The sequence below is a fragment of the Humulus lupulus genome, chromosome 5, assembly GCF_963169125.1.
Source record: "Humulus lupulus chromosome 5, drHumLupu1.1, whole genome shotgun sequence".
In the NCBI taxonomy this organism is placed as follows: Eukaryota; Viridiplantae; Streptophyta; class Magnoliopsida; order Rosales; family Cannabaceae; genus Humulus; species Humulus lupulus.
In genome coordinates, this window is record NC_084797.1 from 186,562,109 (window position 1) to 186,583,016 (window position 20,908).

The 20,908-nt window shown below is 38.2% G+C and overlaps 1 long non-coding RNA gene across 3 annotated transcripts in view; it reads left to right on the forward strand.

The window, feature by feature from the left end:
- The first annotated feature begins 836 nt into the window (after nt 1-836).
- LOC133777924 (uncharacterized) overlaps nt 837-20,908 on the forward strand; it is a 28,845-nt gene continuing 8,773 nt past the window's right edge. For 2 of the 3 annotated variants that reach the window (XR_009868909.1, XR_009868907.1), the window contains exons 1-8: nt 837-902; nt 1,012-1,130; nt 1,271-1,343; nt 1,856-1,957; nt 2,945-3,038; nt 3,136-3,198; nt 3,482-3,530; nt 3,732-3,832. This is a non-coding gene — a long non-coding RNA (uncharacterized LOC133777924). The remainder of the gene's footprint in view (nt 903-1,011; nt 1,131-1,270; nt 1,344-1,855; nt 1,958-2,944; nt 3,039-3,135; nt 3,199-3,481; nt 3,531-3,731; nt 3,833-20,908) is intronic. The other variant, XR_009868908.1, reaches the window with a different exon arrangement.

Sequence of the window (20,908 nt, forward strand, 5' to 3'; positions counted from 1 at the left end):
TTGAAGAAAACCTAGAAAAACGCAAATAGCGGAATTTCTTTAAAAATCCCAAAAAATACACCAATATAGGCTCAGATTTGTTCAAAATAGCTAAAAAAATGTAAACAAATAATACCCAACACATAAAATGTACAATCTTATTACCCATGGTTTTTCTCCTAAAAAACTCTCAAAATATATATTGCCTTTGATATTGACGACTTCATAGAAACAATAGAGAGGGCTAACATGACAAGAAAATTATACAAATCTATAGGTTTTAGGGATGATTTCATGAGAATGAGAGAGAGAGGGAAGAGAGAGGAAGAGAAGGTTTTAGGATTTTTTTATATAATGGGAGGGATATTTTGGGTATGAGATGAATGTTTAGCATCAAATTGAAAATATTAATAGTGCTAAGATTTTTTAATAATATTAAACATTATTAAGTATTATTTGTGAGAAAAAGGAAGTTCACTACAAGCTTCTTTAATGCACAAGGAAGAGGCATCAGGTGAAAATATTGAAGATTATTCTACTATTATGACTCCTGTTACGTCTGATTCTGATGAGGTCACTACAAGGATTATTAACGCTAAACAACCAAGTGATATGGAGGGAGTCCATGAATCAGTTGATAGTTATAGGGACAAGGTTCCTTGTGAAAGTGACATCTTAGAGACAAGCATCGATTGCAGAGTCCCCAATGATGATTTAGGAACAATGGTGATTGAATTATTGCATAAAGAGGTTAGGGAATATTTTCAAATTTCATTTATTATGATTTGTAACCTTCTAAGGCACATTTTGTATTCCATGTAGAATTAATATTTTCTTGTTTCATAATGATTCTTTAAAGGTAAAAATAGCATAATTGGAATCACAATGTGGTGGTGAATATAGGAGTCTAGGATTACAGCAAGGTGAGTGCTGACCCCTACATAATTTCTTTTATTTTATTTGCTCTGGTTCTACCTTATGAAAAAGACTTTTTTATCTAATATATTTTAAATTTAATGTTAATGTAAACAGAGAATAAGAAGGTGCTTGAGACTTCAGTAAATCCAGCATCTGAGAAGCTGCCAGCTGAGCAAGACAATGTACCAGAGAGGTATACCCCTTATATCAGATGCACGAAACTAGAATTCAAGGTGTATAAATTTTTTTTATACGTTGTTCAGTCTTTTATTTTTCCGCCCCCTTCTTAAGAGGTGAAATCTGGTGTTAGATCTTTACTAATAAACTTTTCTGGATCATGTGACTCATGAAACACAAATATTATATATTTCAGGTTGACACATTTTTTGCTGTTGGGTCACCTCTGGGAGTCTTCCTTGCTCTTCGTAATGTTCGAAAATGGATTGGTAATCTATATGCTTTTACATTAGGGATTGTCAAGTTTAGTTGGTACTAGTGTCATTTCTCCTTTAGGTGTCTTTTGAGGCTTCTAGCACTTGTTATGATGCACTACTAATTATTAAGCACTAATTGAATATTTCTTGAACATGGAAGCTTTATTTTATGGTATACATGAACAGAATTTAACATATCAACCATGATTATAAGCATCATTTTTAAGGGTTTTATGTTTATATTCATTTTCTTTCACCAATGATTTTATTTTTCAACTTGTGCTTACCGTTGTTCAATTTAATTTAGCACATACATTTTCCTTTTTATAACAATCCACCTTGATTAATCAAATTGATTGGAGGAAAAGGCTGCTAGTGAATGTTTTGAGGTGTGCTTGGTGCCTGTGTCTATGATTGTATCTTTACTTTTGAACTTGCTCTTTGATGATGTTTAACCCATAAAAGAATTTACTACTATAGATAACAATTTTTTTTTAATTTAAATGTTTTCTTTTCTATTCCAGGCAAAGGTTAAGAATATTGGACGGAGGAGAATATTAATGAAGAAATGCCTGCCTGTCGGCAAATGTTTAACATTTCCACCCTTTTGACCCTGTGGCTTATAGGTCTACTTTTTACCTATCTCATGATGCATAATACCAGTTTGAATTTCATTTTGCTAAACATTATAACTTAGTAAAACCCACTTTCTTTAGAATTCAATGCATGCAGGGTATAGCTTAAACTTCTCTAATATTCCCTACCTAGGTTTCCAAAAGCAACACTAGATGCTTGAGTGAGTGAGAGAAAGAGAGTAGGCAACTTGACCATATTTACAGTGAAAAGTCAGTACCGTAATGGCAATTATAAAGCTGATATATCTTGGGCAAAAGCAATTAGAAAAATTTAAAGGTGAAGGGATGAAAATATACTTGAAAATAGTAGAACTGTCTTTATAATGATCTATTAGATTAGCTTTATCCTTTGAGACCATACTCTGGAGCAATGGAAACTATTAAAATTCTTTGGTTCAGCTGCTACTTGAGGGTGAGTGTGTATGTGGTCCAGCTTTCAAATTCCCCGAAATAACCTCAGGTTCATCTTGATTTATTAAAGCTCTGTAACTAGTCTGCCTAATTGGGCACTCAATTATTCTCATGTATGCTTTAGTTGTCAAGGTGTTGTTATGCCGTTGGGCATGTGTATCCTACAGCTTGGTTACCAACAATAAAGAATGGTTTTAACCTATATTTTTCAGGACATTATATACACTGTCTATATCATCTCCCTTTAGATAGCATGGCAACATAATTTAGGTTTTGCAACTTATGCATGGGTTGATCTTGATTACTTATATTACAAAAAGGCACTCATAGAATCATTAGTAACTTTTATGTCATTTGGTATAGCATAAGTTTGTTGACCAGATATCTATTGGGAGAAATAACAAAACCACTTAACTCATGTTACAATCTTGAATATTATTGCTCGAGTAAATTATTATAGAAGCATAGTTTTTTAATCGTTAAGTTTCCATAAATTGAAATGTCTTATTCACATAATACTTTTTAGTGAACCTAGAAAATGGAACTTATATAAATAATTTCTTGCAGAATAGAACCACTTGTGTGTAAAGAATATGTTAGCAAACGACCTGTTATTGTGCCCTACCACAAAGGTGGAAGGAGGTTGTATATTGGATTTCAGGTAATTTTTTTGAAGTATATATATAGTCATTTCTCTGTCATTCTCTTCAACCATCTCTCTGGTTTTTGTGCTGATGAGTTGATACTATCTCGAGTAGGAATTTTCTGAACATATAGCTGCTCGGACACAAGCTCTTATGGATCATCTCTACGATATAAGGGTGGGCTTTATTTATATCCACATTAATTTTCTGATATAATTCCGCCTAGTGCATTGTTTCTATCTGTAACATAGTTTAAAGAGAGATTGTAATGAATTACTTGACAGAGCTTCTTTCTTTGTAAAGTACACTATTTTTTGGTTATTTAATATGTGGGTCTCACATACGTATTGTCAAATATTTAAGCATTAAGTCACCCCAAACATGCATGGTTGGCAATGGCATTTAGTTTCTTTCAATCTATGGGAATATATTATGGTACTAAATTTCTTTGGTTGAACAGGTTAAAGTTTTGACTGTTTGCCAATCGCAAAATGCTGATAGAATAGAAGGTACTATTTATTCTTTTTCTTCTTGAAGTATTGGTAACTTGATAAGTTGTCGCACCCATCTTTTTTTTTTAACCTTTCGATAGCTACCTCTTTAATTTCTAGCACATGAAGAGAGGTGTATGTTCAGAAGTTTAAAATGCTTTGAAAAAGAGGATGTTGATAATCAAGTATGCACTTTTTTTTTTCATTTTCTTTTCACAGATGACACTGAAAGTTCAGACGAAAAAGAGCCATCTTATGGTTCTCTTATGATGAAGATACTGACAGGAAGTGTGGAAGAGCGGATTGATTATGTGCTTCAGGTGTGTAGCTTCACCCATTCACTTATTTATGTGCCTTTGTGTCTGAACAGGTTTGTGAAAACAGAGAACAAAAATGAAAGAATCTGAAGAATTGCCATTGAACCTTAGCAACCTTCTAAGTGTCTTTTGTTCTTATTTATAGAGCCAAAGAATTACAAAGAAAAGAGCAAAGTTGTTACAACTAAACTAACCATCACTCTAACTCATAACAGAAAACTAATTACAAGTTTAGACTTTTAACTAGCTGTTAAAACAACTAACTGATTATGGTCATCATCCCCCCTCAAACAAAAAGGGGTTGAGACCACTTTGAATTTGGTTTTGAGATACAAAATCTGATCAACAGGAAGAGACTTGGTGAAAATATCAGCTGTTGATCCACAGACGGAACATATCGAACTGAAAGTTGCTGAGCGAGAATTTGGTCTCTAACAAAATGAAGATCGATCTCAGTGTACTTGCAACGTGCGTGAAACATAGGATTAGCAGCCAGAGTAGCAACACCTTGATTGTCAACCCATAAAATTGGACAGCCAGCAATTGTAACTCGCAACTCAGTCAGTATAGAGACTAACCACCAAATTTCTACTGCTGCATTAGCCAATGCTTGGAACTCACTTTCAGTGGTGGACCTAGCAACGACTTGCTGCTTTTTAGCTGACCAAGAGATGAGATTTCCACCAAGAAACATTGCATAGCCTCCAGTTGACCGTTTGTCATCTGGGCAGCTTGCCCAATCAGCATCCGAGTACCCATGTAAGGTCATTGAGGTGGCACGTCAAAGAAGCAAGCCCTCTGAAATTGTTCCTTTTAGATACCGGAGTAACCTTTTGCAAGCTTCCCAATGAGCAACAGTTGTCGCATGAATAAATTGCCTTAGCTTGTTTATGATAAAGGCTACATCGGGTCTGGTTAGTGTGAGATATTGAAGAGCACCCAAAGTATTCCTATACAAATTGATATCCTCAAATGGATTACCATCAGTAAGAGATAGCTTGTGAGTGGAACTAGTAGGTGTAGAACATGGTTTAGCACCTTCAAAATGTAGCTTAACAAGTAGATCAGTAATGTATTTTGTTTGAGACAAATACATACCAGCTTGATTCCTATGAATCTCAACACCAAGAAAGTAGTGTAGTGAGCCCAAGTTCTTCAAAGAAAATGAAGCATTCAAATCTGAGATTAGTTTGTTGATGAGACATTGATTTGGCCATGTAATTAGGATGTCATCAACATACACAAGGAGAAGAACTAACTGAGACCCCGAACCATACACAAATAAGAAGCTGTCAGATTTGGAAGTGATGATTTGTTGGTATATTCTATCACATCTTCTACCCTGACACAAGTTCTGACGAGTCTCCCGATACTCCACCTGCCTCAGTCATAGCTCCTGACATGCCTCCGCCACCTATTAAAGTGTACTCCAGGCGTCCACCTCCAGTTTCATGTCCAGAACCTGCTTCTTCGTTATCAGATCCGGACCCAAGCGATGATGATCTTCCCATTGCACTTCGTAAAGGTAAACGCCAGTGCACTTATCCTATTTCTTCTTTTGTTTCTTATAATCATTTGTCGTCTTCTTCTTGCTCCTTTCTTGCTTCTCTTGATTCTATCTCCATTCCTAAAACTGTTCATGAAGCCATATCTCATCCTGGTTGGCATGATGCAATGATAGAAGAGATGAATGTCTTAGATGCGAATGGTACTTGGGACATGGTTGATTTACCTTCAGGAAAACAGGCAATAGGGTGTGTTTTCCACGAAAGTAACATCAATAGGAACAAGATATTTGTTAAGATCAGGGTAAAAACACCTATATCCTTTCTGAAGACGAGAATAACCAAGAAAGACACACTTCAATGACTTAGGATCTAATTTGGTGACATTTGGATGAACATCCTGAGCAAAGCAAACACTGCCAAATATCCGAGGAGCAACTGGAAACAGTGACTTACCAGGAAAAATAATTTTATAGGAGACCTCACCATTAAGAACTGAGGATGGCATGCGATTGATAAGAAAACATGCTGTGGAAACAGCATCGGCCCAAAAATGTTTAGGAATGTGCATTTGGAACAAGAAGGCTCGTGCAGTTTCAAGAAGGTGTCTATTTTTATGTTCTGCTACACCATTTTGGGATGCAGTATCAACACAAGAAGTTTCATGAAGCATGCACTAAAGATCATATAAGATTGAAATTGAGAAAATGTATATCCCTTGGCATTATCACTTCGCAAAGTACGAATAGAAACATTAAATTGATTTTTCATTTCAGCACAAAAAGCACAAAATATAGAAAACAACTCAAAATGATTTTTCATTAAATATAACCAAGTTATACGAGAATAATCATCTACAAAAGTAACAAAATACCTGAATCCAGGTTTAGAAAAAATAGGAGAAGGACCCCAAACTTCAGAATGAACTAATTCAAAAGGAACACTAACATGTTTATTGACTTGAGGATTCGAACTAAGACGATGATGTTTGGCAAACTGACATGACTCACAATCTAATGAAGACACCTCACTGTATTGGGGACAAAGTTTTTTGAGCAAAGGAAGGAATGGATGACCCAAACGACAATGAGCCTCAAAAGCAGAAGCGACACTCGGGCAAGCAATAAAGGTTGGTGGTAGTGGATCAAGAACATACAGACCGCCATATTCATGTCCTTTACCAATAATCTTTTTCATCATAAGATCCTGAAATAAACAATGATCAAGAAAGAATGAGATGCAACAATTTAGATTACGAGTAAGTTGACTAACAAAAAGCAAATTAAAGGATAAATTAGGTAAGTGTAAGACTGATGACAAAGTAAGCAAAGGTGTAGGAGCAATAGTGCCAGATCCAAGAATAGAAGATGGTGATCCATCAGCTAAGGTAATAGTAGAGGTGGGACTATGAGACTGAAAAATGGAAAAGAGACTGGAATTATCTGTCATGTGATTTGTGGCACCAGAATTAATGACCCATTTTGAGGATATGGAAAGAAGGCATGCATTAGAGTTACCTGAATCAGCAATTGCAGTGACAGAAGGAGATGATGTGTAACGCCCTGGCTACCCCAGAACAGTTACGGAGAACGGTGAACCGGAAATTTGACCCGCTACCCGAGTCCTTTGGTTAAAAACGTGATCTAAGTGTTATTATCAGGTTAAGGTAGAAAACTAGTAAAAAGGTAAGGGTACATTTTATTAAGTAAATAAACTGCTCATGAGCCTTTTAAAATGTTTACAAGTAGTTCGTAATACAAAAGAGTCGCTACAGTTCCAAATTTACAAACTCCGCCGACCTATGCGGCAAAAATAGGGTAAAACCCTAGTCCCTCTGAGAACTCCTTGACCGTGGCGGTCAAGCGGCCCTGTATGTACACAACACCGCCCAAGCTCTCCACTCAGGGCTGGCCAAGTTTTTCTTTTCCTTTACCTGCACCATATAGCACCCATGAGCCAAGGCCCAACAAGAAAACATAATAAAACATGATATAATATCAACAACGATCATAATAATCATCCAAGACTATCAGTCCAACAAATAGGTGACAATAGCCGAAAGTCACTATAATGAGCATCGCTCTCTTTAGCCATGTGACGATAGGGTCACCAGGGCTTAATCGATAAGTGTTTCATTCATAAGTTTGTTCAGGACAGGTGCATGGTGATTGGTCACCAACATAACCTTCCTCACGACTCTAGAGTCGAAACTATGGACAACGTCCCTTAGCCACGTAACAAACGGTCACCGGGGTCATATATCTTGGCTATAGTCATCTGGTCATAGACCAGGCAAGCGCTTATAAGTTCTTCGACCTTAGGGTCGGTCCCGCATTAATGTCATAGAGCCATTCAATGCGTGATCATCGACTTTAGAGTCGGTCCCTGACTAGTCAGTGTCTTGAACAGGTAATCAGCATTCATTAGCATTTAATATGCAATCCACGTTCACATATATCAACCAACATACTTCAATATCAAACCATGCATGTCATATACCTGTACAGGGTGCAACTGTATCCATACACTGTTTTCTTACCTCAAGTTCGAGCGAGAAGTATGATAAAGACGACCCCTGAGAACGATCGGTCTTTTAGTTCCTTAGCGGTTACCTAATCACAACCAATTATAACCTCCATTAATGAGAATCCACAATAATAGGGTCTTAACCTAAGCACCACTCTCGGGACCTCGAAACATGCCCACACGGTGAGTAGAATCGATCCCGGGCCTTAAGGATTGAAACCCTAAGTCAAAAACCCTTAAAAACACTCAAAACGGGGTTTGGAAGGAACAGGGTAGCGCTACAGCGCTCAACCCCTAGCGCTACAGCGCTAAACTCAGAACCGCCCAAGTGCCAGAAACCCTCCTGAGGAGCGCTATAGCGCCCTAGGGTGGGCGCTGTAGCGCTACCTCCAGCCCAAAACATCCCTGAATCGACCTTCTTCATCTTCTTCGATTCTAACTCGATTTCCAATCTTCCAAAGCCTATTCTTGATGCCAAATGAACCCAAAAACCATCCCAACACACCCCAAACATCACAAGTATGGGAACCCTAGCCAAAACTCCCAACAAAAACCATGAATTCACCCTAGAAAACTCAGCTGCAAAACAAAACCAAAACAGAGCAAACCAGAGAAACTATGGTTAGAAACTTACCCAAAGCTCGGCTTATGAAGCTCTTCAATAGTGGAACACACTCCCAAACTCCCAAGGCTTGCTTCCCAAGCTAGAATCCTCAAAGTTGGCTCAAAACCACAGAGAATAGAGAGAAAAAAGAGGTACGGGAGAACTCTAAAACATACTCTGTTTTTCCATCACCTTTTTCAGCTAAATAAGGTTATATCTATCCTAGGGGTGAAATGACCATTTTACCCCTAGGTCAATTAATGGTTTCTAAAGACTCCCAAGGGCATTTTTGGTACTTTCCTCCTAACTCGTTAATCATAATTAACGCTCTCTAATTCCCGCTATTCTCAAAAATCATAAACACCACTAATTCACATCCCGTTACCCTTTATCTCCCGGTAACGCTCTAACCATCAAAATCACCCCGAGACTCAAACCTGTTGGGACTAAACCGCTAATCAATATTCTACGATCGTCTCATGTCGAACAGCTCGAACAAACCCACATCATAATGTGGTCTCAACATATATCATCGACATGCATACAATTAACATTATATTATAATATAATTCTCATAAACGTACATAAACACATTAAATGGCACAATTAAACAATTATGGTCCTCCCGGCCTACAAATCCAGCCGTTAACCGTAATAGGGAATCCGGGGCATTACATGATGACTTAAGTGATTCTTGGTACCTTGAAAACTTGGCAAATTCATTAGCAGAAATAAAGACCGATTTGTAAGATGCATCACTAGCGCTTGCAATATTTGCAAAATGTTTCTACTGATTCTTGAACTGTAACTTCCTACACTCAAACTTGGTGTGGCTTGGTTTCTTACAATAGTTGCACATAATGCTTCTGGAATCTGGTGTTCGATTGTCAGGTCCTTGTGAATTGCCTCCTCTCTATCCACTTGGAGTAGAGGATTTCCATGATGCATAATTATTATGACTCACCAAAGCATTATTAAGAGGAACAAAAGTAGTTTCTATGCGAAGAACACGGGGGTAAACACATCTTGTAAAGAGGAGACATCAGAATCAGAAAGAACATGTGGCTTTGCAGAGTCAAATTCAGATGAGTTATAACACCCTACTACACAGGAACCGTTACTCTGTGCATTTTAAACAGTGATAAACTCACTAAACGAGTCATTTGGCCATAATTGTGTAACTAAATGTGATTAATGGTTTAAGGTTAAATTTTTTTGTCAAAGATACAATGTTTCACTAAAACATTTTTCTGTATGCATTGGGATCCCAAAATATATTTTAAAGGTTAATTGTAATAAAAAAATTACAACCAGCCGACCTAAGCGGCAAAATAGGGTTTAATCCTAGTTCCTCTTTTAAACCCTCGACCGTGGTAGTCGAGCAGCCGCGTATGTACACATCGTCACCTAAGCTCTCCAACTCAAGGATGGTCCAACTTTCTTTTATCTTTACCTGCACCACATAGCACTCTTGAGCCGAGGCTCAGCAAGAAAACTCAAACATGCTATAAGCAGACAATAACATGTCACCAAATCATAATAAACATGCATAGCAGTAATAACCCTATTCACGCATGCAAGCAAGTACAAATAAATAATTGTGGAGTCCTGCGCTCTGAGTAGATGACTAATAAGTCTCTCTCTATGAGATAGACGACTAATAAGCCTCGCCCTGAATAGATGACTAATAAGTCCCTCTCTGGGGTAGATGACTAATAAGTCTCTAGAATCCCACGCCCCAAGCCATGTGACATTTCGGTCACCTGAGCCTTTTGGCCCTAGCTCTAAGTAACTAGCCTTTAGACTAGACAAGCGCTTTAGTTTTCTTCGACCAATAGGTCGGTCAAGCATTTAATGCTCATGTTGATTAGATCTAATCATTTCGGCCTGCCTTAAAAACGCTAATACCGCTCTTGACTCATAAGTCAATACCATATGACCAGTGCTTGATACTACTGCCGACCTTGACTGATAAGTCACAGCTTCACGACCAATACTAAACACCAATGTCGTTCCCTGACTAATAAGTCAGTGCCACTCACAAGTAAGCCATGCTGTCAGACATATGTAATGAAATCAATGTCCATTTATAGAGCACTTAATATGCCTCATTAACATTCACTAGCATAATTATAATCATGCACATTCAAACATCCAGATATAAAGCATTCAACATGCTTAACCAATAATCACAAGCATAATCATAATCATGCACAATTACAGAGACTCAAGCTCTGGTCAATTACATATTTAACATTTATGTCATGCCATATCCACATGTATCATATGCATCACATACTGGGTGCAGTTTTCTTACTTTTGGTCCAAGCACAAGTTACCAATAAACGACCCTCAAGCACGATCTTGTTTCCAAGCCCCTAGCGATAACCTAGTCACAACCATAATATAAAATCCCATCAAAATTGAATAAATAAATACTTCCGGACCGAATCCTAGCCTCTGGGACGTCGAATCCTACCCAACTGGAGAGTAGGATTGATCCCGAGCCTTCAGAGTTAAGTTCCCACGACTAAAAACCAAATTTGGGCAAAACTACATAGGCGGATCGCGACTTGGCCTTGAGGGTCACGACTTGCCCCCTTGACAGAGAGCCTCTACCTGGGCTTCAGGGTGCGGGCCGCGACTTGACCCCTCTTGAGTCGCAGCGCGCCTCCTAGGCAGAGCCCTCCTGGCTCTGGCTTCATCCAGGTTGTGACTTGCTAGAACAAGGTCGCGACTTGACCACGAATCCGGCCATTTCCTACGTTTTCTCTCAATCAAAACCTTCCAAAAACTTATCCAAATTCCAAAATCAAAGTTCCCAAACATCCCAATTATCCAAAACCATTAAAAGTAAAACCCAAGTCTCAAACCATCCAAAAATTCATCAAAACACAAAATTCAATCAAAGCTTATAAACTTGAAAACTTAAACTTGGATTACCTCCGATTGAGTCGTTTCCCAACTAAATCCTTCGGCTAATATGCTTCTAATATTCCCTAGAATCGCTATACCTCGATCCTTCCTTGAATCTGAGTCCTAAAACTCAAGTTTCCTTCGAAAATGCAAACGGGTGTCGCAAAGGGAACGGGAGAAAGAACGTTCTGAACGTTCTTTTTATTTCTAACAGGTTACTTCAAACTTAAGTGACCTCAAGAAAATCCTAATGCTCGGGGTCTCAAAAACACCCCTGGAGTAAAATTGTCAAAATTCCCTCCTGACCTCAATAACTCTCAATTTATTATCAAATATTTATTCCCATTACCCAATATTCCGGTAATATACTAAATACCCAAAATACCCCTTGACTCACTCCGAGTCAAGTATGGATCCCATTGTGACTTTCCCACTAGCTTGCCTCTTAGGATCGTCTCGTGCTGAGTAACCCAAACACACATAATAATATGGTCCCACACATATATGCCAAATATACCCAAAACAGGCCAAATTATGAAAATTGCCCAATTAAATAGAAATGGGCTCACATACATATTTAATACACCTAAACATGCATATAAAATTATATTATAATATAACTCACATAATCACATAATTCCATAATTTGTCATCCTGGCCCCCTAATCAAGGCCCTAAGCCTTATAGGAAATTTGGGACATTACGAGAGTCCTGCTAGAAAGCTCAAAATAACCATTTGCTCTTGTTGGCGCTGTTGAACCTTCACATCAGGACGAAATGGCAGCAACACATTAAACTCTTCGTACGTTTTCTTAAATGCCGTAAAGTAATTCATAAGAGACTGGTCTTGTTTCTCCGCACGGTAAAAGGCTTTGCAAACATCATACATATGAGACAGATTATCTTTTCCAAAATACAAAAACTCCAAGTAATCCATTAGTTCTTTAACCAATTCACAGTGATTAATCAAGCTACTTACTTCATTGTCAATAGAATTCCGAATTTGGAGAAACAAACGAGCATCCTCTCGTAGCCACATCTTTCTTGAATCATCTTTTTCTGTTGGGGGATCATCACTCAAATGACCATCTTTGTCAATACTCCTTAGATAAAGTCGAATTGTCTTACTCTATTCTAAATAATTTGAACAAGTCAATCTATGGTCCGTGATTTTAGATATCATAGGAACCACATCAGATACAACCGCTGATTTTCCCTCTAATTTATGCTCAGCCATAACGCCTTAACAAAGAAACAAAGTAGCAACAAACTAAAACCAAGGTAGGATCACAACAAAGAACCTAGACCAAACCTTGATAATTACAGGTACGGACAAGAGGTGACCAAAAACAAAGCACTGATTGGTCAAGAACTCAGAGATGAACAACCGAAATGAAAACGACCACCAGAAAATGGTCCACGCGCGCGCACGCGATTGCGCGTGTGGAAGCGGGTAGAGATACAACGACGCGTGTGGACCATGCGCAGGGAATCTGAACACCGGACTTTGGGGTTTGAAGATCGGCGCCTGGGCAATCCTCCTATGCCGGTGGTGAGAGCTACAGATCACTCCAAAGAGGTTTTCCGAAAAAGAACCCCTTAAGAAAAGAGAAGAACAAACCCTCATTTTGTGAACAGCCCAAATTTCGAATCCCTAATCTAAAATTGCTCTTATACCATGTAGAAAATGATGAATAAATTGTATCTTTTATTCATGTAAATAACATATATTTATACAATATTAGAGAAACTAAACTAGGAAAGTAGAAGAGAAATTAGGAAACTAAATAATTACAATTGACCCTAAAGTCTAGCTAATTTACAACTCGTATATTCTAACAATATTCTGTCAGAAAGCATTGAATCCTCACTGAAAAAGAGTTTGTTTAAGCTTCTCATTCCAAGCTCTTGGAGCTTGTTTCAACCCATATAGAGCCTTGTGTAGCTACAAACATAGGTGCCATTTAGAAAATCCTTGTGGGCTTGGAAGGATCAATATATCCTTGTTGTTGCATATATACCAATTCATTTAGACTGCCATTTAGAAAAGCATTGCTAACATCGAGTTGTTTGACATCCCAATTAGAAGATACAGCAAGAGTAAGAACAGTGTGTACCGTGGCTGGTTTGACAATGATAGACCACCAATCCGCTACACTTATGCTAGGAGTCCCTGTAATTAATGAGAAGAGTTGGGGTAGGATATTTTGGAAAGCTGGTAGTTTCCTGTTATTTGTTTTGATTTATTTTGATGTATGTTGTGTTTGGAAAGTTTTAAGGGAATTGTGAGTTTGTGAATAATCGTTGTTTATTCATCAAAGAGAATTACCTATTAATAGGCAGATTACAACTGAAAACTATAGGCTAAGCTGTACAATAAATCTAGGTCAACTAATCTCCTAAAAATCAGGAATAAACAATATATTAGGAAATAAAATAATTATGTTTCCCTAAAGGAATGATACTGAATAAATACAAGATATTTACATAATTCTACACTCCCCCTCAAGCTGGGTTATGTATATCAAACATTCCCAGCTTGCACACAAGTTCATCAAAAGTAGTCCTGTGAAGAGCTTTTGTAAGAACATCGGCTGTTTGAAGTCTTGATGGAGTATAGATAGTCTGAATCGTGGCACTCTCAATCTTCTCGATGATGAAATGTTGATCTATCTCAATATGTTTTGTCCTGTCATGATGAACAAGATTTTTAGCTATGCTAATAGCAGCATGATTAGCACAAAGCATTTTTATAGACTATCCTGTAAAGAGCCTCAGTTCACCTAGTAATCTTTTCAGCCAAATCCCTTCACAAACACCTAGAGCAAGAGCTCTAAATTCTGCTTCAGATGAACTTCTAGACACCATTGATTATTTCTTACTTCTCCAAGTCACTAGATTACCCCAAACATAAGAGCAATATCCTGAAGTACTCCTCCTGTTTGTTACATCTGCAGCCCAGTTTGCATCAGTGTTGACCTTGATCTCTCTGCTATCACTTTTCTTGAATAGAAGACCTTTCCCAGGATTCATCTTGAGGTATCTTAAGATTCTAGTAACAGCTTCCATGTGTTCTTCGGTAGGATTGTTCTTGTATTGACTGACAACATTAACCGAGAAACAAACACTAAGGAGTATTGACAAAGATGATCACTTGACTGATGATCCTCCCAAAGAAAAAGACAATTCAAGAAAAGTAGGGCTACGTGAGGATGCTCTCTTGTTTCTTCAAATTCGAAATTCTATTGATAATGAGGTAATTAGTTTAATTAATCATTGTGAATTGGTTAAAGAACTAATGGATTACTTGGAGTTTTTGTATTCTGGAAAAGACAATCTAGCGTATGTATGATGTTTGCAAAGCCTTTTATCGCACGGAGAAACAAGATCAGTCTCTTATGAACTACTTTATGTCATTTAAGAGGACATACAAAAAGCTTAATGTGTTGTTGCCATTTAGTCCTGATGTGAAGGTTCAACAGCGCCAGCGAGAGCAGATGGCCATCATGAGCTTTCTAGCAGGACTCTCATCTGACTTTGACTCTACAAAGTCACAGGTTCTTTCTGGGTCTGATGTCTCCTCTTTACAAGATGTCTTTAGCCGTGTTCTTCGTACAGAAACTACTCCGTCTGTTTCTCTTAATAGTGCTTTGGTTGGTCATAAGAATCATGCACTATGGAGAAACTCTACTCCAAGTGGTTCCAAAGGAGGGAATTCACAAAGGCCTGACAATCGAACACCAGAATTCGGGAGCATTATGTGCAACTATTGTAAGAAACCAGGCCATACCAAGTTCGAGTGTAAGAAGCTACAGTTTAAAAATCAACAAAAATACTATGCTAATGTTGCAAGTACTAGTGATGCATCTGACAAATCGGTCATTATTTCTGCGGATGAATTTGCCAAGTTCTCAAGGTACCAGGAATCACTCAAGTCTTCATCTCCTTCTGTCACTACAATTGCTGATTCAGGTAAATCTAATGTATGCCTTCTTTCCACATCCTCGAAATGAGTCATCGATTTTGGTGCCACAGATCACATGACAGATAATTCCAATCTCTTTTCCACTCTTCAGTCTTATAGTCCCACTTCTTCTGTTACCTTAGCTGATGGATCACCATCTTCTGTTCTTGGATCTGGCACTGTTACTCCTACACCTTTGCTTACTTTGTCATCAGTCTTACATTTACCTAATTTATCATTTAATTTGCTTTCTGTTAGTCAACTCACTCGTAATTTGAATTGTTGCATCTCTTTCTTTCCCGATCATTGTTTATTTCAGGATCTTATGACGAAGAAGATTATTGGTAAAGGACATGAATCTAGCGGCCTGTATGTTCTTGATCCGCTGTCCTCAACTCCTATTGCTTGTTCGAGTGTCGCTTCCGCTTTTGAGGCTCATTGTCGTTTGGGCCATCCATCCCTTCCTTTGCTCAAGAAGCTTTGTCCCCAATATAGTAAGGTGTCTTCATTAGATTGTGAGTCATGTCAGTTTGCCAAACATCATCGTGTTAGTTTGAGTCCTCGAGTCAATAAACGTGCTAGTGTTCCTTTTGAGTTAGTTCATTCTGATGTTTGGGATCCTTCTCCTATTTTGTCTAAACCTGGATTCAGGTATTTTGTTACTTTTGTGGATGATTATTCTCGTGTAACTTGGTTATATTTAATGAAAAATCGTTCTGAGTTGTTTTCTATATTTTGTGCTGAGATTCAAAATCAATTTAATGTGTCTGTTCGTACTTTGAGAAGTGATAATGCCAAGGAATACACATCTGCTCAATTTCAATCTTATATGATCTCTAATGGCATGCTTCATGAAACTTCTTGCGTTGATACTGCACCCCAAAATGGTGTAGCAGAACGTAAAAACAGACATCTTCTTGAAACTACACGTGCCCTCTTGTTTCAAATGAAAGTTCCTAAACCTTTTTGGGCCGATGCAGTTTCCACAGCATGCTTTCTTATTAATCGCATACCATCCTCAGTACTTAATGGTGAGATCCCATTTAAAATTCTTTTTCCTAGTAAGTCATTGTTTCCAGTTGCTCCTCGGGTATTTGGCAGTGTTTGTTTTGCTCGAGATGTCCGTCCACATGTCACCAAATTAGATCCTAAGTCATTAAAATGTGTATTTCTTGGTTATTCTCGTCTTCAGAAAGGGTATAGGTGTTATTGTCCTGATCTTAACAAATATCTTGTGTCTATTGATGTTACTTTTGTGGAAAATACACCTTATTTTTCATCTTCACCTACTCCTACTCGTCAAGGGGAGGATGATGATTTGTTGGTATATTCTGTCACTTCCTCTGTGCCTGATACATGTTCTGACGAGTCTCTTGTTCCTTCACCTGCCTCGATCATAGCTCCCGCAATGCCTACACCTCCACCACCTCCTAAGCCTCCTATTATAGTGTACTCCAGGCGTCCACCTCCTCCACCTCCCGTTTCATGTCCTGCACCTGCATCTTCGTCATCAGATTCGGAACTCAACGATGATCTTCCCGTTGCACTACGTAAAGGTAAACGCCAATATACATATCCTATTTCTTCTTTTGTTTCTTATAATCATCTGTCCTCTTCTTCTTGCTCTTTTATTGCTTCTCTTGATTCTATCACTATTCCTAAAACTGTTCGTGAAGCCATGTCATCCTGGTTGGCTTGCTGCAATGATAGAAGAGATGAATGCTTTAGTTGCGAATGGTACTTGGGACTTGGTTAATTTACCTTCAGGAAAACGGGCCATAGGGTGCAAATGGGTGTTTACGGTTAAAGTCAATCCAGATGGAACAATTGCTCGCTTAAAGGCTCGTCTTGTTGCCAAGGGTTATGCTCAAACCTATGGAGTGGACTATTGTGATTCTTTTTCTCCTGTTGCTAAACTCACATCTGTTCGACTGTTCATTTCCATGGCAGCTACTCATCATTGGCCTTTGCATCAGCTTGATATTAAAAATGATTTTCTTCATGGGGATCTGGAGGAAGAAGTGTATATGGAGCAACCTCTTGGGTTTGTTGCTCAAGGGGAGTTAGGGCGAGTTTGTCATCTTCGCAAATCTTTATATGGGTTGAAACAAAGTCCTCATGCTTGGTTTGGTAAATTTAGTTAGGCTGTTGAGAAATTTGATTTGTTGAAAAGTAAGTCAGATCATTCTGTGTTCTATAAAAGATCAACTGCAGTTTGTCGTCTTTACAAATCTTTATATGGGTTGAAACAAAGTCATCGTGCTTGGTTTGGTAAATTTAGTCAGGCTGTTGAGAAATTTGATTTGTTGAAAAGTAAGTCAGATCATTCTGTGTTCTATAAAAGATCAACTGCTGGTATCATTTTGTTAGTTGTGTATGTGGATGACATCGTTATTACTGGAAATGATACTGGAGGCATCTCATCCCTCAAATCTTTCATTCATACCCAGTTTCACACGAAGGATTTAGGGCTGCTCAAGTATTTCTTGGGAGTTGAAGTTACTCGGAGTAAATAAGGTATTTTTCTGTCTCAAAGGAAATATGTACTTGATTTGTTAACTGAGACAGGAAAATTAGGAGCAAAACCTTGTAGTACTCCAATGAATCCAGTTGTGCATCTTACACGTGATGGGGAACCATTTGCAGATCCTGAGAAATATCGCAGATTGGTTGGAAAGTTGAATTATCTAACTGTGACTCGTCCAGATATTGCATTCTCAGTTAGTGTTGTTAGTCAGTTTATGTCTTCTCCAACAATTCATCATTGGACAACATTAGAGCAAATTTTGTGTTACTTGAAAGGAGCACCAGGACAAGGAATTGTTTACAAGGATCATGGACACACCCAGATTGAGTGTTTCTCTGATGCAAATTGGGCAGGCTCCAAGGTAGATAGACGATCCACTTCAGGTTATTGTGTCTTTGTTGGGAGCAATCTAATCTCTTGGAAGAGTAAGAAGCAAAATATTGTGTCTAGATCCAGTGCAGAATCAGAATATAGAGTTATGGCACAGTCTGTGTGTGAGATAGTATGGATTTACCAGCTTTTGACTGAATTCGGGTTTAAGACTTCAATTCCAGCAAAATTGTGGTGTGATAATCAAGTTGCTCTTCATATTGCCTCAAATCCTGTGTTCCACGAGCGAACTAAGCACATTGAGATTGATTGTCATTTTGTTCGTGAGAAAATTCAACAAGGCCTGATCTCCACAGGATATGTGAAACCTGGAGAACAATTAGGAGATATTTTTACAAAGACTTTGAATGGGGTGCGGGTTGATTATCTTTGTAACAAGCTGGGCATGATTAGCATTTATGCTCCAGCTTGATGGGGAGTGTTAGGATATATTAGCTGTGTAAACTATAGTAAATGAATTGTAATTTTTATTCAATAGAATAGTATATATTTATATACAAAATTAGAGACTAAATAGGAAACTAACTAAATACAATTAACTCTAATTTCTACAACTAATATAGAGCTAATATATTTTAACACTCCCCCTTAAGCTGGAGCATAAATGTTAATCATGCCCAGCTTGTTACAAAGATAATCAACCCGCACCCCATTCAATGCCTTTGTAAAAATATCTCCTAATTATTCTCCAGTCTTCACATATCCTGTGGAGATAAGGCCATGTTGAATTTTCTCACGAACAAAATGACAATCAATCTCAATGTGCTTAGTTCGCTCGTGGAACACAGGATTTGAGGCAATATGAAGAGCATCTTGATTATCACACCACAATTTTGCTGGAACTGAAGTCTTAAACCCGAATTCAGTCAAAAGCTGATAAATCCATACTATCTCACACACAGACTGTGCCATAGCTCTATATTCTGATTCTGCACCGGATCTAGACACAACGTTTTGCTTCTTACTCTTCCAAGAGATTAAATTGCCCCCAACAAAGACACAATAACCTGAAGTGGATCGTCTATCTACCTTGGAGCCTGCCCAATCTGCATCAGAGAAACACTCAATCTGGGTGTGTCTATGATCCTTGTAAACAATACCTCGTCCTGGTGCTCCTTTCAAGTAACACAAAATTTGTTCTAATGCTGCCCAATAATGAATTGTTGGAGAAGACATAAACTGACTAACAACACTAACTGAGAATGCAATATCTGGACGAGTCACAGTTAGATAATTCAACTTTCCAACCAATCTGCGTTATTTCTCAGGATCTTCAAATGGTTCCTCATCACGTGTAAGATGCACAGCTGGATTCATTGGAGTACTACAAGGTTTTTCTCCCAATTTTCTTGTCTCAATTAACAAATCAAGTATATACTTCCTCAAGATCCCTATGAAGAAAAGCATTTTTAATATCAAGCTGATGCAAAGGCCAATGATGAGTAGCTGCCATGGAAATGAACAGTCGAACAGATGTGAGTTTAGCAACAGGAGAAAAAGTATCACAATAGTCCACTCCATAGGTTTGAGCATAACCCTTGGCAACAAGACAGGCCTTTAAGCGAGTAATTGTTCCATCTGGATTGACTTTAACCGTGAACACCCATTTGCACCCTATGACCCGTTTTCCTGAAGGTAAATTAACCAAGTCCCAAGTACCATTCGCAACTAAAGCATTCATCTCTTCTATCATTGCAGCAAGCCAACCAGGATGAGACATGGCTTCACGAACAGTTTTAGGAATAGTGATGGAATCAAGAGAAGCAATAAAAGAGGAAGAAGAAAAGGACAGATGATTATAAGAAATAAAAGAAGAAATAAGATATGTACATTGGCGTTTACCTTTACGTAGTGCAATGGGAAGATCATCGTTGAGTTCCGAATCTGATGACGAAGATGCAGGTGCAGGACATGAAACGGGAGGTGGACGCCTAGAGTACACTATAATAGGAGGCTTAGGAGGTGGTGGAGGTGTAGGCATTGCGGGAGCTATGATTGAGGCAGGTGAAGGAACAAGAGGCTCGTCAGAACATGTATCAGGCGCAAAGGATGTGACAGAATATACCAACAAATCATCATCCTCCCCCTGACGAGTAGGAGTAGGTGAAGATGAAAAATAAGGTGTATTTTCCACAAAAGTAACATCAATAGACACAAGATATTTGTTAAGATCAGGACAATAACACCTATACCCTTTCTGAAGACGAGAATAACCAATAAATACACATTTTAATGACTTAGGATCTAATTTGGTGACATGTGGACGGACATCTCGAGCAAAACAAACACTGCCAAATACCCGAGGAGCAACTGGAAACAATGACTTACCAGGAAAAAGAATTTTAAATGGGATCTCACCATTAAGTACTGAGGATGACATGCGATTAATAAGAAAGCATGCTCTGGAAACTGCATCGGCCCAAAAAGGTTTAGGAACTTTCATTTGAAACAAGAGAGCACGTGCAGTTTCAAGAAGATGTCTGTTTTTACATTCTGCTACACCATTTTCGGGTGCAGTATCAACGCAAGAAGTTTCATGAAGCATGCCATTAGAGATCATATAAGATTGAAATTGAGCAGATGTGTATTCCTTGGCATTATCACTTCTCAAAGTACGAACAAACACATTAAATTGATTTTGAATCTC